Source organism: Tenrec ecaudatus, chromosome 7 (assembly GCF_050624435.1).
Source record: "Tenrec ecaudatus isolate mTenEca1 chromosome 7, mTenEca1.hap1, whole genome shotgun sequence".
Classification (NCBI taxonomy): Eukaryota; Metazoa; Chordata; class Mammalia; order Afrosoricida; family Tenrecidae; genus Tenrec; species Tenrec ecaudatus.
In genome coordinates, this window is record NC_134536.1 from 43,716 (window position 1) to 61,502 (window position 17,787).

The following is a 17,787-nucleotide window of genomic DNA, read 5'->3' on the forward strand; positions in this document are numbered from 1 at the left end:
AGGGCTGATGAGCAGTGGAATGGTGCACCCCAAGGCAGCAGCAGCCTACGGAGTGAACTTGCTGAAGTGCTCGGGGTTCCCACCAATGGAGGGACACATGAGGCCCCAGGATCAAGGCCAGGCAGAAACCTTTAAAGTAGCTGAAATATTTATCAAGAAATCAGAGACGCAGGTAGAGGGACAAGGACTGAATCACCAGCCAGCACTGGTTGAAGGTACTTTAACATGGGGAATCTTCCTAAATGTTTGTCATGCACAAACCTTGAGCAGGGGTAAAAATTTCCCCATATTTTTGAAAATGATCAGCCTACAGAGTCTGAGAAGGAAATTTAGAATCAGGTGAATGTAATATTAAGATACAGAAGGCATCTTGGAGGACTTCAGACATATAGAAGAGCTGACCACGCAATTCGAGAGGCGACCCAGCATCCAGCAGATAAGAAGTTGCAGGAGAAGACATGGAACGCAGTGGTCCCACTAGCAGGCAAACTAGACATTTTATTAATTTCTCAGAGGTTAGAAGCAGCATTACAAGGTCTACTGGAAGTCCCGACAAGCACCCAGAGTGAGAGCAGGCTCTTGCTCAACAGTTTGCAGAAATCCTTCATTTCACACTCTGGTTTGATGAACTCCAGATGGCAAATCCTGGCATGCAGAATGATGTCGGTCAGTCATTATAGAAGAGCGTTGGGTCTTATGGGAATGAGCCATGTGTCTGCAGAAGGAGAGAATGAAGTCAATAATGACTGGGCAAACCGAAGGTCTCTGTTTTATGCGTAAGCAACCCTGATGCTGGAGTCCTCAAGTGACGCCACAACAAGCTTTGTGTCCGAGAACACAAAATGACCAGCAGAAGATCCCCCAGACGGACACAGCACCGTGGGCTGTGCGGTGGCCAGGCCCCCACAACTATTCATGGGTTCCGTAGGCAGAATTGTACAGTTAAGATATATAAAGATTATAGTAAAGTGATGGAGAATTGGGAGAGAGAGTAAAATAAAGAAGTCAGACACATTTCCTTGTAGCATGCTCGCTCACCTCAGCTCCTCTTGGTGGTACATGTGGAGATGGGAGATGAACGGGCAGGAGAGGGAGCATGAGGTTTTATTTCTAACTGAAGCTTCTATATCGTTGGGGGCATGCATGCCCTCTGATTACAGATAAAAATCTATGTCATAGGAGGGGTTGTAACATAGGCAATACAAGCAACAGGACAGGGGGGTGACCTAGGGTGTACATGCAATAGTAAAGGGAGGGAATAAGGGTACATATGTGGCAAGAGAGGAGTATCCCAGGTACAATATTTTAGCCTAACTTCAGTCATTCTTGAGTGGCCTGGGCTTGCCTCTGGGCACACCTTCAAGGGAACAATATCAGAAGGGAGTGGGCCCTACTTAGGGTGAGTCAGATTATACAGTCCGTTTGCTATAGATGGCTGATGCCCTTAAATAGAATAACCTCTGACCTACTTTCATGGACCTTCTAGTGTACAGTCACTTACCATGTGTAGCAAGTAGCGTCTTGGGTTTGGATTATATTTTGGGAAAACATTTTGGGAGAAATCTGTTTCCCACAATGACCAGTGTGTGCAGTCATGCTGGAGACACCGGAACACAGGAGCAGGTTGACAGACGAGGAGAGGGTGTCCTTCTGCTTGAAGGCGATGGTGGGCGTCGTCATACTCTATGACCACACGCATCCAGTGGGAGCATTTGCCAACACTTCCAAAATTGATATGAAGGGTTATATCAAAATTCTTTTTTTTCCAGGTTGTAAATGTTTTATTTTTCTCATAAAGGAAGCTAGGGGTGGTGGTGGGGGGGGGAGTTATGTGTTCATTTGATGTTTTCAGACAGAGAGCTTTAGGGTCTCTGTCTCACACGCTGTAAATGTAGACCCACAAGTGTAGATAAAGTTTGTATCAAAATTAAGCTTAGTCACTAAAAGACGATTGACTATCTGAACTTTCTTCTGGATGTTTTTCCGCCTTCACCATCAGGCACTGGAGCATCTGGTTGCTCAAGGAGATCTGGGCCTAGTCCTTCAGCTATCATCTTGTTTCTTATCGCCATCGCTGGAACACCCACTTGAACCATTCTGAGATATCTGGCGTATCTTGGATCCTTGGCTACAGTGAAGGTATTTTCTGCTGCTGCTTCACTCTCCTGTGGTCCAGAGTCTTGTGTACTATTCTGCTGTGATTGCTCTCTAGTGGCTTCCGATTGTGGTCCATTTGTGACACTTTGGGCACTTAAGGGAGAGACTTCAACTGTGACATCATCTAGTCCTGGAATAGATGATAACTTTGCATCTAAAATATTGAGAGTTGTTTCAATTTGTTAAATACGAAGAGAGAGGTTTGACAGTTTCTCCTCAAAAACCGTCGAAAGTGGTTAAGGAACTGTACGGTGTGCACGACAAATTGGTTTAGAAAGGCCTCTGTTCTTTTCTGTTGAATAGCTGGCACCTTAAATTGGTCTCCAGGGGCCTCCGCAAAGTGAAAGGCGGGCTCTCCGTTCCTGAACCTGCGGGAGCTGGGGGCTATATCAAAATTCCTAAGGGCAAACTTCTAAATAGGGTAGAAGGTCTTCTAAATGCTCTCGGGTATACATCAAAATATTTGAACGATGAGACTACATCCAAGCAAATTAGATCCATGCTTCAATAACACTCTGGACTAAGGTTCTGCTGTAGAAGGAGACAGTGTTCTGCCATGACTGAGAACACACGGTTTATTTATTTTTTAATCATTTATTTGGGGCTCTTACAACTCTTGTTACAAACCATACATCAATTGTGTCCAACATATTCCTATATATTCCATCATTCTTTTCTAGACATTTACCTTTCTATGAGCCCTTGTGATCAGCTCCTCTTTTTTCACCCTCCTGCTGCCCCACCCCCCTACCCTCATGGCCCCTTGATCGACTGTAGATTATTAATTATTTTCAAATCTCAAACCGACCGCTGTCTCCCTTCCCCTCTGGTTTCTGTTGTTCTTCCCCCGGATAGGGGTGTGTGGTTATGTGCCATTCATTGCGATCAGTGCCCCCCTCTCTCCCCACCTCTCCCGCTCTTCTCTCTACCCTTTGGTATCTCTATTGCCATTCCTGTTCCTGGGTTCCATGTGTTGTGAGTTTTCTCTCTTGCCTATACCTATGTACATGATCCTGTCTAGTCTAGATTGGGAGGTGGCACTGAGGTTTTGAGAGCGGGTGTGTGTGTGTGTGTGTGTGTGTGTGTGTGTGTATGTGTGTGTGTGTAGGCCTCCGGGAATCAGAGGTATATTGCGTGACCCATTAGTGCTCTACTGCACTACTCCCCGTGCCCTCTCTGTAGGGGGATGATCCTAAGTCCATAGATGGACTTTAGGTCTCCACTCCAACCTGCCTCCATTCTCTCCAATGTATTTTTGTTTGTTTGTTTACTGTTTCTCATGAATCTTCCTGTGGCAGCCAGGAAGGTGACAAAGTGCCCACTCGGTGCTGCTCTATCCACCTTCGCAAGGCCAGCAGGGAGGGTGAGGGCTAAGAGTCAAGCGAATGAATAGCCTGCAAGGGTCCATGGTAGTGGTCTAGGGTTGTGTGCCTTGTCTATCAGCATCGTGCAAAGAACATGGCAGGCCACCTATCAGAGCCTTGCAAGGAAGCTCTGATCATCTTGCAAGCAAGGGCAGGGCCCATGGGCTACCTGCATCTCGAGAGCAAGGTGCTATCATTTGTAGGTTTGGGGGGGTCAGTGCGAACTTTCTTCAGCGTGAGTATCCTGCTAAGCAGGTTGGTGTGTTGTCTCATCCAGCAGCTCCTTCTAAGTCTGTATTATCGGCATGTTCATCCTAACATATTTTTTTACTGTGTTTTGGTAAACCACCTCAATGGTTGTGTCCCTGGGTTCGGCCCTGCCAGAGCGTGACTCAACTCTCCTTTTCAGGTACACACACACACAGTCAAGATTTGTGGATTCCAGAAAGGCACAATCACCTGGGTCTTTAAATAAGACTATTAAATATAAACTGTCCAATTTTAAATTTAAAAATTAAAAAAAGATACATTTGAGAAATGAAACCAGAAACTTTCAGGGGAAGCCAGCCCCTAACACATCATTACGGGTCCGGTAGGAGCAATTGTACAGTGATAATAAGTACAGGTCATAGTAAAGTTATAGAGAGCATGAGAGATAGAAGTGAAGTATAGAAATAAATGGGAGTCAGTCACAATTCATGGTAACATGCTCACCTCTGCCCCTCATGATGGTCAGCATGGAGGGAGAGAGAGAGTTTAATGGTAGCCCAGGCTATTTATCTTCTCTGGGGACATACAAGCCCCCTAATTACAGGTGAGGACATACGTCACAGGAAGGGGCTGTACTATAGGTAATACAGTAATCAGAAGGGGTGGTCTAGGGACATACATGCAATAGGAAGAGGGATTAGGGGTATACATGTGACAAGATGGGCAGACCCTAAATTCAAGATGGCGGCCTAACCTTGGTCATCCTTTGGCGGGTTTGACCTCTCAGGTCTCCTACAAGGAAACAGACAACTACTCTCCTTATCAGAAGGGAGTGGGCCCTATTTGTTGTGGGATAAATAGTGGTGACTACTTGCTCTAGATGGTTGATAGCTCTCAGGGAGAATAACCCCTGACCTACTTCTGATCACCTCCAAGTATAGTCATTCCCAAGCAGCTGTCTGGCATATATTTGGGGGAGACAGCTTGGGAGAAATCCTTCTTTATCCCACAGGAAACTGTGTAGAACTACGCAGGAGGACGAGGTGAAGCTCTTTGCTGTGCTCCAGACACGTGCAACCGCGTGTTTGATCCCTATTGGCTGTGCTTAGTCCTGTAGCCAATCATGTCTTGCATATCTAATCTAATGAGGTGCTTGAAGGGAATGCTGTGTAAAAGCGGCAGAGGGTTCAGGTTCCGCTGGCCTCCCATCTCCCACTGCCCTCTCTTCTCCCTCGAACCAGCTCCTCCGTCCACAGCATGGCTTCGAAAGACGCTTCTTCCAGTTCTCAGCAAATCCAAGGCCGAAGAAAGAAGATTGTCTGGACCACTTCTCATTTGACATCTTATTACAAGCTTCATTTGCTCGAGACCCGTATCCAGGCATCACGGCCAGAGACACTGGCGTGGCCGAGGACAGAATCTCCCCGTGGTTCAAATACCGCAGAAGTCAACTGCTCAGGAGGAGCCGGGGCCGCCTCGCACCGCCTCTCAAGCCAGGGCGCCAAATGCAGACAGACGCAAGAGGACTGTCATCATCAAAATCAAACTGCCTACCTGGTGCAAGCGTTTGAGAATCAGCGATTCCCTGGGATGGCAGCCAGGAAGGAACTAGCATGACAGACAGGCCTTCCATAATCACGGATTGACACGTGGTTCCAGAACCAAAGATTTCGGCACCCATGGCACATCAAGCTGCCATCATGATGAAACTTAAACAAGCACCCTAAAGGAATATATATGTATATTATACAATTAATTATGTATTATTTATTTTATATAATATATTCTTTATATGCATGTATATGATTTACATATAATATAATTTATTTACATATTACATATATATCTTAACACACCCCAAAACCTTTCAAAAACCATGTAAAGTTGTTTTAAAAGGCCCAAAGGGACTGAAAAAACCTTTTAGAACACCATGGAGATAGTTCTAAATTTCCTCCCCCTAAAAAAGAAAAACCCTACATAGAGTGTGACTTTATGACTCTATGACTCCACTGAGCTATTCATTTCTCCAGCCCGTACAAATGAGGTCATCAAGCTGCAACCTGATTAACAGGCTAATCTCCACTGCTTCACTCTTCATAGCCTCAAGTTGACAGGAGATGAAGTAGCTATTGCAGCACATGTGTGACAGGAAAGCTCATCACTAACAAGATGGGCGTGCTCTAGAATCAAGATAGCAGCCTAAGCTTGGTCTCTGAGATGGCTTTACCTTAGATGTCTTTGAATTCTTCTCCAGGAAATAATCTATGGACCTTATGGGAAGGGAGTGGAGCCTACGTAGGGTGGGGCAACCAATAGGGTCAATGCTTTCAATAACTGACAACATTCAGGCACATAGCCTTCAGTTGCCCTTGGAGTTCAATTAGTAGCAACCTTGTGCTGTGAAGCGCCTTAAGATTGGCATTGTTATGATGCATGGTGGGGGGGGGGACATAGTGGGAAGTGACTTTCACTTAGGAGACTATCACTTAGGAACCCAAACCCAAACCTGAACCTGAACCCAAATCAGAACACTAAAACTAAACTAAACCTAAAGCGCTAACCTTAAACTTAACCCTAATCCAAACCTGAACATGAACCTGAACCCAAACCATAACCCTAAACTTAATCCTAACCCGAAACCTAACATGGACTCGAAAACTAACCCTAACCCTAATCCTAAACCTAACCCTAACCTTAACTCTAAACCCTAAACCTTAACTCTAAACCTAACCCTAACCCTGAGCAATGAACCCGAACCAGAACTCAAACTCTAAACCGAACCCAAACCCTCACCACTAACCCTAACTCTAAGCCTAACCCTAACCTTAAACCCTAGCCCTAAACCTAACCCAAACACAAACCCTAACATTCACCCTAACTCTAACACTAACTCTAACTCTAACCTGAACCCTAATCCTAATCAGATTCCGAAACCTAACCTTAAACTGAACATGAACACTAAACAGAACCCGCACCCTAACCCTAACCTTAACACTAACCTCTAACCCTAACCACGAACCCGAAACAGAACCCTAAATTGAACCTGAACCCAAACCCTACCCCGAACACGACCTTAATCTGAACCATAAACCGAAAACTAATCCTAACCTGAACCATAACACTAACCCGACCCTGACCCCGATTATGAATCCAAACCCTAACCTGAACCTGAATCTGAACCGTAAACCTAACCCAAACCCTAACCCCTAAACCTAACACAAATGCTAACCCTAACCCAAACACAATCCTAAACGTGAATCTGAACCCTAATCCGAACCCTAACACTAACACTAACTGAAAACTGAACCCAAAACCTAACCCAAACCCTAACCCTAACACGAACCCGAACCAGAACATGAACTAACCCAAACCCCAACGTTAAACCTAACTCATACCCTAATTCAAACAAAATCGAACCCGAACCCCTAACCCTAACTTTAACCCTAACCCTAAAAACCCTAACCCTAACAATCCTAACAACTCCAGCCCTAATCCTAACGCTAAAGACCCAAACCCTAACAACTCTAACCCTAACACCAACCCTAATAACACTAACCCTAACAACGCTAAACCTAACCTGAACCCAAACCCGAAACAGAAACTTAACCCTAAACCAAACCCTAACCCTTACCCTAATCCAAAACCTAATCCCTAAACCTAACCCTAACCCCCTAAACCTAACCTGAACCAGAACCCGAAACTGAACCCTAACCTGGACCCAAACCTTAACCCAAACCCTAACCCTAACCCAAACCCTAAACCCGAACCTGACCCTGAAGTCTAACCCTAACTCCTAACCCGAACCCGAACCTCAACCCAATACAGAACCCAAACACAAACCCTAAACTGATCCCGAACCCTAACCTTAACCCGAACCCTAACCTTAGTCTGGACCCAAAGCTAAACCCGAACCCTAACTGTAAACCTAACAACCCTAACCCTAACCACAAATCCTAAGCCAAACCCTAAACCTAACCCTAATCTTAACCATAACCAAAACCCCAAACCCTAATTCTAACCCTAACCCCAAACCTTAGTCCTGACCCCTAACTCTAACCCTCACCCAATCCCAACCCCAACCCTAATCCTAAATCCTAACCCTAACCCCTAACCCTAACTCTAGCCCTAGCCCTAGCCTTAGGCATAGCCCTGGCCCTGACCCTGGCCCTAGCCGTAGCCCTAACCCTAACTGGGATAGTTAGTTTATTGTGCCAGGCTGGCTGATAAACACATGTAGAATTAACTGAAGGGTGGAGAGATAAATGGCTCCATCAGACTCGCCTTTCTTGTCTCTCACTCTTTGATCATCGGACCAGTGTGCGGCTGCCTTGCTTGTTCTGTGCCTCAATTTGCAAGCTATGCTATCTGTGGGTCACCTAACCTGTGTACTGTGTCGCTGTAATTTGAGGTCCCTTTAAGATCTGCTTCACCACACAATTGGAATTTACATCTCTTGAGCTGGGTACTGACTGTTGGTGACCTGGTTGACTATTGGTGACCTGCCTTGCTGTTTGCTGCCTGTGCTGGGATAGCCTGAATCGCTCTACAGAGGACAATCTGGCGGCCCTCAAGAATTGAAGGACTGCCAGCGTCTCACAACTCTCTCACAGGAGTGAGTAGCACTGAGCCATTTGTACTTCTTTACAATTTAACTGTTCATTTCTTGTATTTTATATCAATCTGTATATAATTTAACCGTTGATATTTTGTGTATACACCTATCTTTATAAATAAATAAATATATATATATATATATATATATATATATATATATATATATATATATATATATATATATTAGCAATCTGGTTTTGCCTCTGTAGAGAACCCTAACACGTTTTACTACCAGGAGTGCTTCTAGAGAAATAAAATCATAAATATGGGCTTCTTAGATTGACTCTCCAGCCTGATTAGTCTTAACACTAGTAATGCAACTTCAACACCCCAAAGCATAGACAAGTCTGCTACTCTTACTAATCCATGGTGTGAAATAGCAAAGACAATACCTAAAGTAGCACCACCGATAGATGACGTGCTGGTTAAAGGAGAGGCTGTGAGTGATTGTGTGTTTGATATTTTCCGGGAGTTTTGTAACGATGACAAGTATAGGGAAGCTGGTTGGCTGGTCTTTCTTACAATGGAAAGTGTAATTTAGGAGAGGGATGATCTCAGAGCCTCAAAAGTGCGCCTCAGGTGCAGACTAACATATTTGAAAAACTTTCATCTGCACTACAAAGGAGAGCCATCTCTCCTCTAGTAAGAGCTGACATTGCTGAGAACCAGGTCCAGAGTCTCATTATATGAGTGACTGAATTACAATGGAAGCTGAATTTCAGATCTAGAGCAGTGCACCTGGCCGTTCAGTTTGCATATAAGGAAAAATGGCCAGATGTGAGACTGGATACTGATTCATGGGCTGTGGCTAATGGCTTGGCTGGATGGTCAGGGAATTGGAAAGACCATGATTGGAAAATTGGTGATAAGGAGGTGTGGGGAAAAGGTATGTGGATAGACCTCTCTGAATGGGCCAAGAAAGTAAAGGTAATTGTATCTCACGTGAATGCTCCCCAAAGGATTACCTCTGAAGAGGAGGACTTTAATAATCAAGTGGATAAGATGACACGCGCTGTGGAGACTGGTCCTCCTCTTTCCTCTGCCACCCCTGTTATCGACCAATGGGCACATGAACAGAGTTGACATGGTGGAAGGGATGGAGGTTATACACGAGCATAGCAACATTGGCGTCCACTCACCAAGGCTGACTTGGCCACTGCCACTGCTGAGTGCCCCATTTGCCAGCAGCAGAAACCAACATGAACTCCAAGATATGGGACCATTCCATGGGGAGATCAACCAGCAACTTGGTAGCAGGTTGATTATATAGGACCACTTCCATCATGGAGGGGATAGCGTTTTGTTCTTACTGGAATAGACACCTACTCTGGATATGGATTTGCCTTCCCTGCATGCGATGCTTCTGCCCAAACTACTATTTGTGAACTTACAGAATGCCTCATCCACCGGCATGGCATTCCACATAGCATTGCTTCAGATCAAGGAACTCACTTCACAGCAAATGCAGTGCGACAATGGGCCCATTCCCATGGAATCCACTGGTCGTATCATGTTCCTCATCATCCTGAAGCTGCCAGCTTGATAGAACAATGGAATGGGCTCCTAAAGACACAATTACAGCGCCAACTAGGTGGCAACAACTTGCGGGGCTGGGGCAATGTTCTCCAGGAAGCTGTATACGCTCTAAATCAGCGGCCAATATATGGTGCTGTGTCTCCAATAGCCAGAATTCATGGGTCCAGGAACCAAGGGGTGGAAGCTGGAGTGGCACCACTCACTATTACTCCTAGTGATCCCCTTGTAGCATTTTTGCTTCTTGTCCCAGCAACCCTGTGCTCCTCAGGACTGGCGGTCCTGGTCCCGAAGGAAGGAACTCTCTCACCTGGAAAGAGCACGAATTCCACTGAACTGGTAGCTGGGCTTTTCAGGGGTGTGGAGGTGAGTCCTGCAGACTGCTTTGATGGTATCATGTTTCTGCCTTCATGTGCTTATGTCTGATTGTGACCAAACACAGGACAAGTTTTATGCAGTTATCTGACCACAAAGGAAAAGCAAATCTGTTTGCACAGCTTTTGCTAGTATAATGGCATGTTTATTTCACCAACACAGATCATGCCAATTAAAAGGTGTTGTTACTGTCTACACTGCAAATCATAAACGAGTGGCAGCTAATCACCCCTAGGTGGCACTTGCTTTCTATTATTCTACCATTACATTCAAGGGGAGGACAAGTCTCGCAGTGAACATTGATAAAGACTTTGACTATGGTGACAACTGTTTGTATTTTTTTAATTAACTGTGTAGATTATATTGTGACAGGGAATGACTCAGCCTAATAGATTTTGTGGTTGTTTTCTTTTTTCTAATAGATTTTCAATACTTTTTAAGGCAACCAATTCCTAGGAAAGGCATTCATAATTTACATGACAAAGATTAGGCAACCGTTGATATAAATAAGATAAAACAAAATTCACTTTCAAAACACACTGGAATTTTTATAGGAAGATTTTTCTTAGAACTGCTCTTTAAATGCAAATTGGATAAAAGAAAGCAAAACATTTGCCATGTACAGCTTAGACACAGGCTTTCTCCATTCCATAAAAGATCAGTGAGGAAAACGTTCACACCACGTTGAAGAGATATTGTTAAACTTTCCCCTTGTATTTTTTCTCATGAATAGAAAGCGACTAACATGATTCCTCCAGACTAAACCGTGTACAACTGCCATTCTCACCTCAGACGTGACTGGAGGTGTTATAGTTTCTTCAAAACAATTTGGAATAGTCTAGTCCTCAAATCTCTTCTGTCATACCACATCCCACAAACTCCGCACACCAATGGCTTCGTACCACAGGAACCACCAGTGGGCTCTCAAACTCAGGGGGATGTATTAGAAGTGGGAGTAGAAAGGTGCATTTTATAAAACTATCCAAAATATTAAAGTGAAAAAAAATCTGTCTCCTTCCAGGGAAGGGAACGAAAGGAAATGCAGTCATTTAAATTTTCTTCTCCTGGATAAATTCTCCCTTTGCCTCATGCACTTTGGACCTTTTTTTAAGAGAGAGCCACTGCCGCGGCAATTCAGTAGATTCCAACTCATTGCAACCCCATAAGGGAGGGCAGAACTGGTCCCGTGGAGGTGTCCACAGCTTTCAGTCTTGATGGGAGCAGCTGGAGGGCTCCAGCAGCTGGTCTTGGGGTGAGAGCCCAACTCAAAAGCCAGTAGGCGAACAGTGAAGAGCAGTCCCTGGAGAAGGACATGAAGCTGGACAAAGTGGAGGGTCGGCGATACAGAGCAAGACCCTGATGGGCTGAACTGGCACAGTGGCTGCCACAGCAGGCGCAAACCCATCGATCGTGAGGATGGCACAGACGCGGCGGTGCTTTCTCGTGTGGTACACACGGTGGCTCAGGGTCAAAACCAACTCCACGGCCCCAAACAGCAGCACTGCCCTGAACAGCAGCAGTAACAAGGTGGCTTGAGGCGAGAGCAAAGACGTTTGACTCAGCTTCCACTGGTGACACAAGAGATTCAAGTTCTTAAAGTGAAGCAAGTCAACAACGTCCTTTCCCCATGGAAACAAGCGGCCTTGGAGTGTTTACAAGCACAGGCTTGAGCCACACTACAGGACAGCTTGGAGTCATACTTGCTCTAGCTCTTGGACAAGTCTGTTACATACTCAGGGCCTCAGCTTCCTCCTCTATAAAATAATCGTCCCTGCAGTCCATCTGATAGTACACGAGCTAACAGTGGTAAAGAAAAGAAAAACAACAGTGTTCAGTAAACACTATGCTAGGTGTTGGGTAAAGAAACAGATCCATTAGAATCCAGCATGGACTATGAAGACTGAAAGTAGTAGAGTCAAGATCCTTAGTGAGAATCAGTAGAGAAATAAATGGAGTATGGCTGCGAAGAAAGTGTGTACCTTGGGGGCAGGAGGCATTGAAAGAAAGTAGGGCAAGAAGTGAAAGAAGAGAGGGCAGTATGAGTGTGCGGATGGATATGCCACAGCAGCCAGGCATAACTCCTAAGTGGTGATGGCAGCGACTGCTAGCTCTCTCTCCGGAGTCCAAACACCACCATGAAATCCATGCAATCATCACGGCAGCCTACGCAGCGATTTCAGAAGTGAGTGATACAGCATCTGTTAGCTGAGTGCTTACATCTCAATGATGTAAAGAGAAAAGGGAAAATGAGCATAAAAAAATAAACTCCCCACCCACATAAACTTATACATCAGAGAGTTCGCCTAGTAAATGTAGAATGGACTGTTGTGAACAGGAACAGACAAGGTGCGGAGGAAACTGCAGTGATGAGCCTCTGCTGAGTAACTGTTGGAGACACCATCAAGCGTCCTGTGGACGCTTGGATCTCAAGTTTGCTTTTATTTCTATATTCCCCACACCATGAACCAGAGAGACATTTTTTCTTACACATGATGTATCTGAAGCACTCGGTTGCTTACTCGTTTCCAGGAAGAGACTGCAGTTGTAAGCGTACACTCTCTGCTTGGTGCCAATTCCGGAATTCTGTGTAATAGCGGCCATCGTAACTATTAGGCTGAGCGTTCTCTCACGGCTACATTGACCATTTAAGTTCCATCTGGACACTAACAACTTTGGCAGAGCCTGATAGGCATGACCTTCTTCTTTCTGACTTGACATCCACACTTAGCGGACTACCCTTCTAAGAAACTACCTGAAGTCAGCAAGGGATGTCCTCAGATGCATCAGAAATCAGTACTCATTCAAGGAGACCGATCTTAACTTAGACAAGATGCCAAGAGTACTGAATCTAATGAACTGAGAATAACCGGTATCTCCAACGCTGCTTCAATAGTTCCTTCTTCTGTCACAGGCTTTTTAAGAGAACATGGGGGGCGGCCAGAGAAGGAAAACACAACAGTTCACAGGTATCTATCATCCTGCTCTCTCCCGGTCACCTCTTACTGGTTTCCCAAGATTGTATCCTGACAGTCAAGCTCACCATTGGCAGCAACACCCCCAGCTCCTTAACCCTCTCCCAGCCATCGCAGTGAACATGCATACACCTTTCTCCCAATGCAGGGATCTCAAGAAATCGGGGATAATTCGTAGTAGCATATTCACACAAAAAGGCTAATGTCTAATGTGCTGGTTTCTTACCAAGAACTGCATAGAAGGTTCAATGGGTCAAACCCTGCAAGCAGGAGATATGGCAACCATTCTGTAGACTTTGCTTGTGCTCTGACTGCATAATTTATAAATTCGGACATATGGCTCCACGGTTCCAATGGGCAGCTTTCCTTCAAAAAACAGCGAAACCCGGATACTTCTGATACTTCAGGCAGTGGGCCAGATACAGTTCACTTAGATGGGCTCCGTATTTCAAAAGAAGATTCACAATCCCAGGGAATGCACCATCGCTGCAGCACAAAAAGACGCACATATGTAGTTTAAAAATAAAAAGTATGTTATAGTGTTCCATTCAAAATTAATTCTTACAAACCATTAACAGTGGTTACCAATGGCGATTAAGGATATTTCAGTAATATTACACCATCATTGAAAACCATAATTATAATCACTACGTAACCATAATTTTGACTGTTTATGATATTTAACTGTAACAACATTTAATAAACATGTGTACTGGCTATGCAGTAGCTGTGCATGAATTTATGTAGGAATAAAACTATTCTCCCTTTGATACTGGCAACACTATCATTAAAATCATCTTATATACAGAAAGGAAACACTTCACTAGTCTTGGACCTAAGTGAGAAGTCGAACACTTTAGATCAAATGCAAATGTTTGCCTCTCCATTGTGTGACACTGACTACTGAGGATTTATGTCTGGAACTTAAAATCAAGATGTGGAGCACTTTGTGTACAAGATCCGTAAGTAAAGTGTCCCCGAACCCAGGCAAAGACCATTTGCCATGGAGACAGACCTAAGCTGTAGCACAGGGCATCCAAAGGATCAGGTATCTTTATAGAAGCTGGCTGCCACATCTTTCTCTGATGGCGGTTTCAAACCACCAACCTTTGAGTGAATGCTCAAAAACATTGCCACTCTGCTACTTGGGCCCCTTGTCAAACCCCAGCATAGGCTTAAAACTTAAATTTATTTATTCTCTTCAGACCATGTCCTCTTTTTCTTTGGGTAAAAGAGTATGCATTATTCTTTGCTAATAATCATTTACACAGCACTTAGAAAATTTTAAAAATCTATCATTTACACGTATAAAATGATGTTGGCTGCTTGTCTGGCATCTCGCTATGTGTTACTGAGGCAAGGCAGTCATCATGTGTGATGTTCTTGAGAGCATCCAGGAATGTGAAGCTTGCCCTACTCTGGCTGCTTTCAGACACACAACATGGAGAAGATTTGTTGCCAGAAAGACCTGCATAAAGACATGATAAAAGAGATTCTTCTGGCTGATGGTTCTAAACCGCTAACACCAGTCTATTTCAACTACTTTGGCCTCATTGAACTAGGCTCAGATTATTTTGCTTCAGTTATTACTTGCTGATGCTGCTACAGCACCGACAAGCTGCCCATGAACTGTTGAACATGTTCCAATAAACATGCAGGGAAATTGTGGGAAAGGCTCAAGACACTGCCTTACTACAAATGTGATACATGATTCTCAGAGAGCCTGGCCATTGTATGTGCACTTGTGCAATTCAGGGAATGCTATTCGAAACCATCAATGGCCCAATTGTAGATGCTCCTTTGTTGAGTCCAGAGAACATAGTTTTGGCATGAAATAAAGAAATGATTATGTGCTACTGGCGGCTTCTAAGTGCGGCGTATGGGATTAAGTGCCAACCCTGGGAAAAAACTATAGAACCAGCAGCTTTCTTATTTAAATCTAAATATCACACCTAAGCTTTCTTTCAGCTCCAAAGAAAATATTAATTTTGGCAATGGCAAGGGGTGAACCATCTATGCCCATGGCACCCTGGTGACTGAGAGTGGCCGAGGACCATAGAAACTTGATTGCTGGCTGGGAGGAAGGGCTGCTGTGGACCAATGACTCCCCTCAATGAGTTCTGACTCTGTCTTGTGGTGAGCTATTGGCTTCCCAAGTGGACCCCCATCATCGTGAATACTGCAAGCTCTGTGGGGTCATCACAAAGGGTTGTTGAGCCCAGCAGAGAAGCAGAGTGCCATGAGCAGAATGGCTGGTGTCAGACAGCACGGAGAGTGGAGGCATGGCTGGCAATAAGCCTTGAACTGATGTGGAGTTGGAGTTAAATTCTTTTCCTATGTGTGGTCAAGGGAGGTCAGATGTGGTCATTTACTCCTAAACATTTTCAAATACATGCTCAATGCACATGCTCAACCTTCAAACACCATTTGAAAAGCACCTTTAAAAAAATCTTTTTATTGGGGCTCATAAGGCTCTTATCACAGTCTGTACATACATCAATTGAGCAAAGCACCCTTATACATTCGTTGCACTCGTCATTCTCATAATTCACCCTCCACTTGGGTTCCTGGAATCTGAAAAGCACCTTTAAATTTTATTGATCCAACTGTTAAATTTAAAAAAATTAAAGAGTGTAAATTGTCAAAAAAATGTGTAAACACAGGGAAAACACTGTACTTTACGTTTATCTTACATTTCTAGACTTCCCAAACCTTTGTGGATCCATTTCCTTCTTAGGACTTGATAACGTACAGCACCATGAACATTTTCTGAAAAGTTCTCCAGGAATGTGGTGAAGAAAGCTGACAGCTATCCAGAAATACAGCATCTGGGGTCTTACAAACTTGAAGGTAAACAAGGGCCATCAAGCTGAGAAACGACAAAGACCACATGGAAGAAGCACACCAGCCTGTGCGATCATGAGGTATCAATGGGCTCAGGTATCAGACATCAAAGACCCAAAACAAATAATCCTATCAATGTGAATGAGGGGAAGTGAGGAGTGGAGATCCAAAGCCCATCTGTAGACAATTGTACACCCCTTACAGAAGGGTCACAGGAAGAGAGGAGCAAATCAGAGTGCAGTACAGCACTGATGAAACATACAGCTTTCCTCTAGTTCTTTACTGCTTCCTCCTCCGCCCCCCCTCCCATGACTCCAATTGTACCTTACCAATCTGGCTAGACCAGAGCATGAACACAGGTACAGATAAGAACTGGAAACACAGGGAATCCAAGACAGATAAACTCCTCCTCGGGACCAATAATGAGTATAGCGATACCAGGAGGGGAAGGGGAAGGGAGGGAGAGAAAGGGGGAACTGATTACAACGATCTACTTATAACCCCCTCCCAGAGGGACAGACAACAGAAAAGCGGGTAAAGGGAGACATCAGTTGGTATACGACATGAATAATAATAATTTATAAATTATCAAGGGTTCATGAGGGAGTGAGGGTTGGGAAGGGAAGGGAATAAATGAGGAGCTGATACCAAGGGCTCAAGTAAAAAGAAAATGTTTTGAAAATGATGATAGCAAATGTACAAATGTGCTGACACAATGGATGTACATATGGATTGTGATAAGAGTTGTACAAGCCAATGGTGCCCGGCTATCAAAAGAGATAGTGTCTGGGGTCTTAAAGGCTTGAAGGTGAACAAGCGGCCATCTAGCTCAGAAGCAAAAAAGCCCACATGGAAGAAGCACACCGGCCAGTGCGATCACGAGGTGCCAAGGGACCAGGTATAAGGCATCATGCAAAAAAAAAAAAAAGATATGTGTGTGTATGTATGTGTATAAGTATATATATATATATATATATATATATATATATATATATATATACCATATTAAATGAAGGGGGAAGTGCAGAGTGGAGACCCAAGGCCCAAGTGTCGGCCAATGGAGATCCCCTCATAGAGGGGTTTAGGAGAGGAGATGGGTTAATTAGGGTGCGAGGTAGTACCGATGAAGAACACAGCTTTCCCCCAGATCCTGGATGCTTCCTCCCCCCAACTACCATGATCCGAATTCTACCTTGCAGGGCTGGATAGGGCAGAGGCTGTGCACTGGTACATATGAGGACTGGAGACACAGGGAATCCAGGGTGGATGATACCTTCAGGACCAAGGGTGTGAGGGGCGATGCTGGGAAAGTGGAGGGTGAGTGGGTTGGAAAGGGGGAACTGATTACAAGGATCCACATGTGACCTCTTCCCTGAGAGAGGGACAGCAGAGAAGTGGGGGAGGGGAGACTCCGGATAGGGCAAGATATGACAAAATAACGATGTATAAATTACCAAGGGCACATAAGGGAGGGGGGAGAGGGGAGGGAGGGGGAAAAAAAAAGAGGACCTGATGCAAGGGGCTTAAGTGGAGAACAAATGCTTTGAGAATGATTGGGGCAGGGAATGACTGGGGCAGGGATGTGCTTTATACAATTGATGTATGTATATGTATGGATTGTGATAAGAGTTGTATGAATACCTAATAAAATGTAAAAAAAGAAAAGAGGAGAAAAAAAATGATTAGGGCAAAGAATGTACAGATATGCTTTATACAAT

At 44.4% G+C, this 17,787-nt stretch overlaps 2 pseudogenes; one reads left to right on the forward strand and one right to left on the reverse strand.

Annotated features, from left to right (window-relative positions):
* Positions 1 to 225: 225 nt before the first annotated feature.
* LOC142452607 (CYFIP-related Rac1 interactor B-like) lies at positions 226 to 2,668 on the forward strand (annotated as a pseudogene).
* Positions 1,823 to 2,512, reverse strand: LOC142452606 (WASH complex subunit 3 pseudogene; annotated as a pseudogene).
* Positions 2,669 to 17,787: the final 15,119 nt, after the last annotated feature.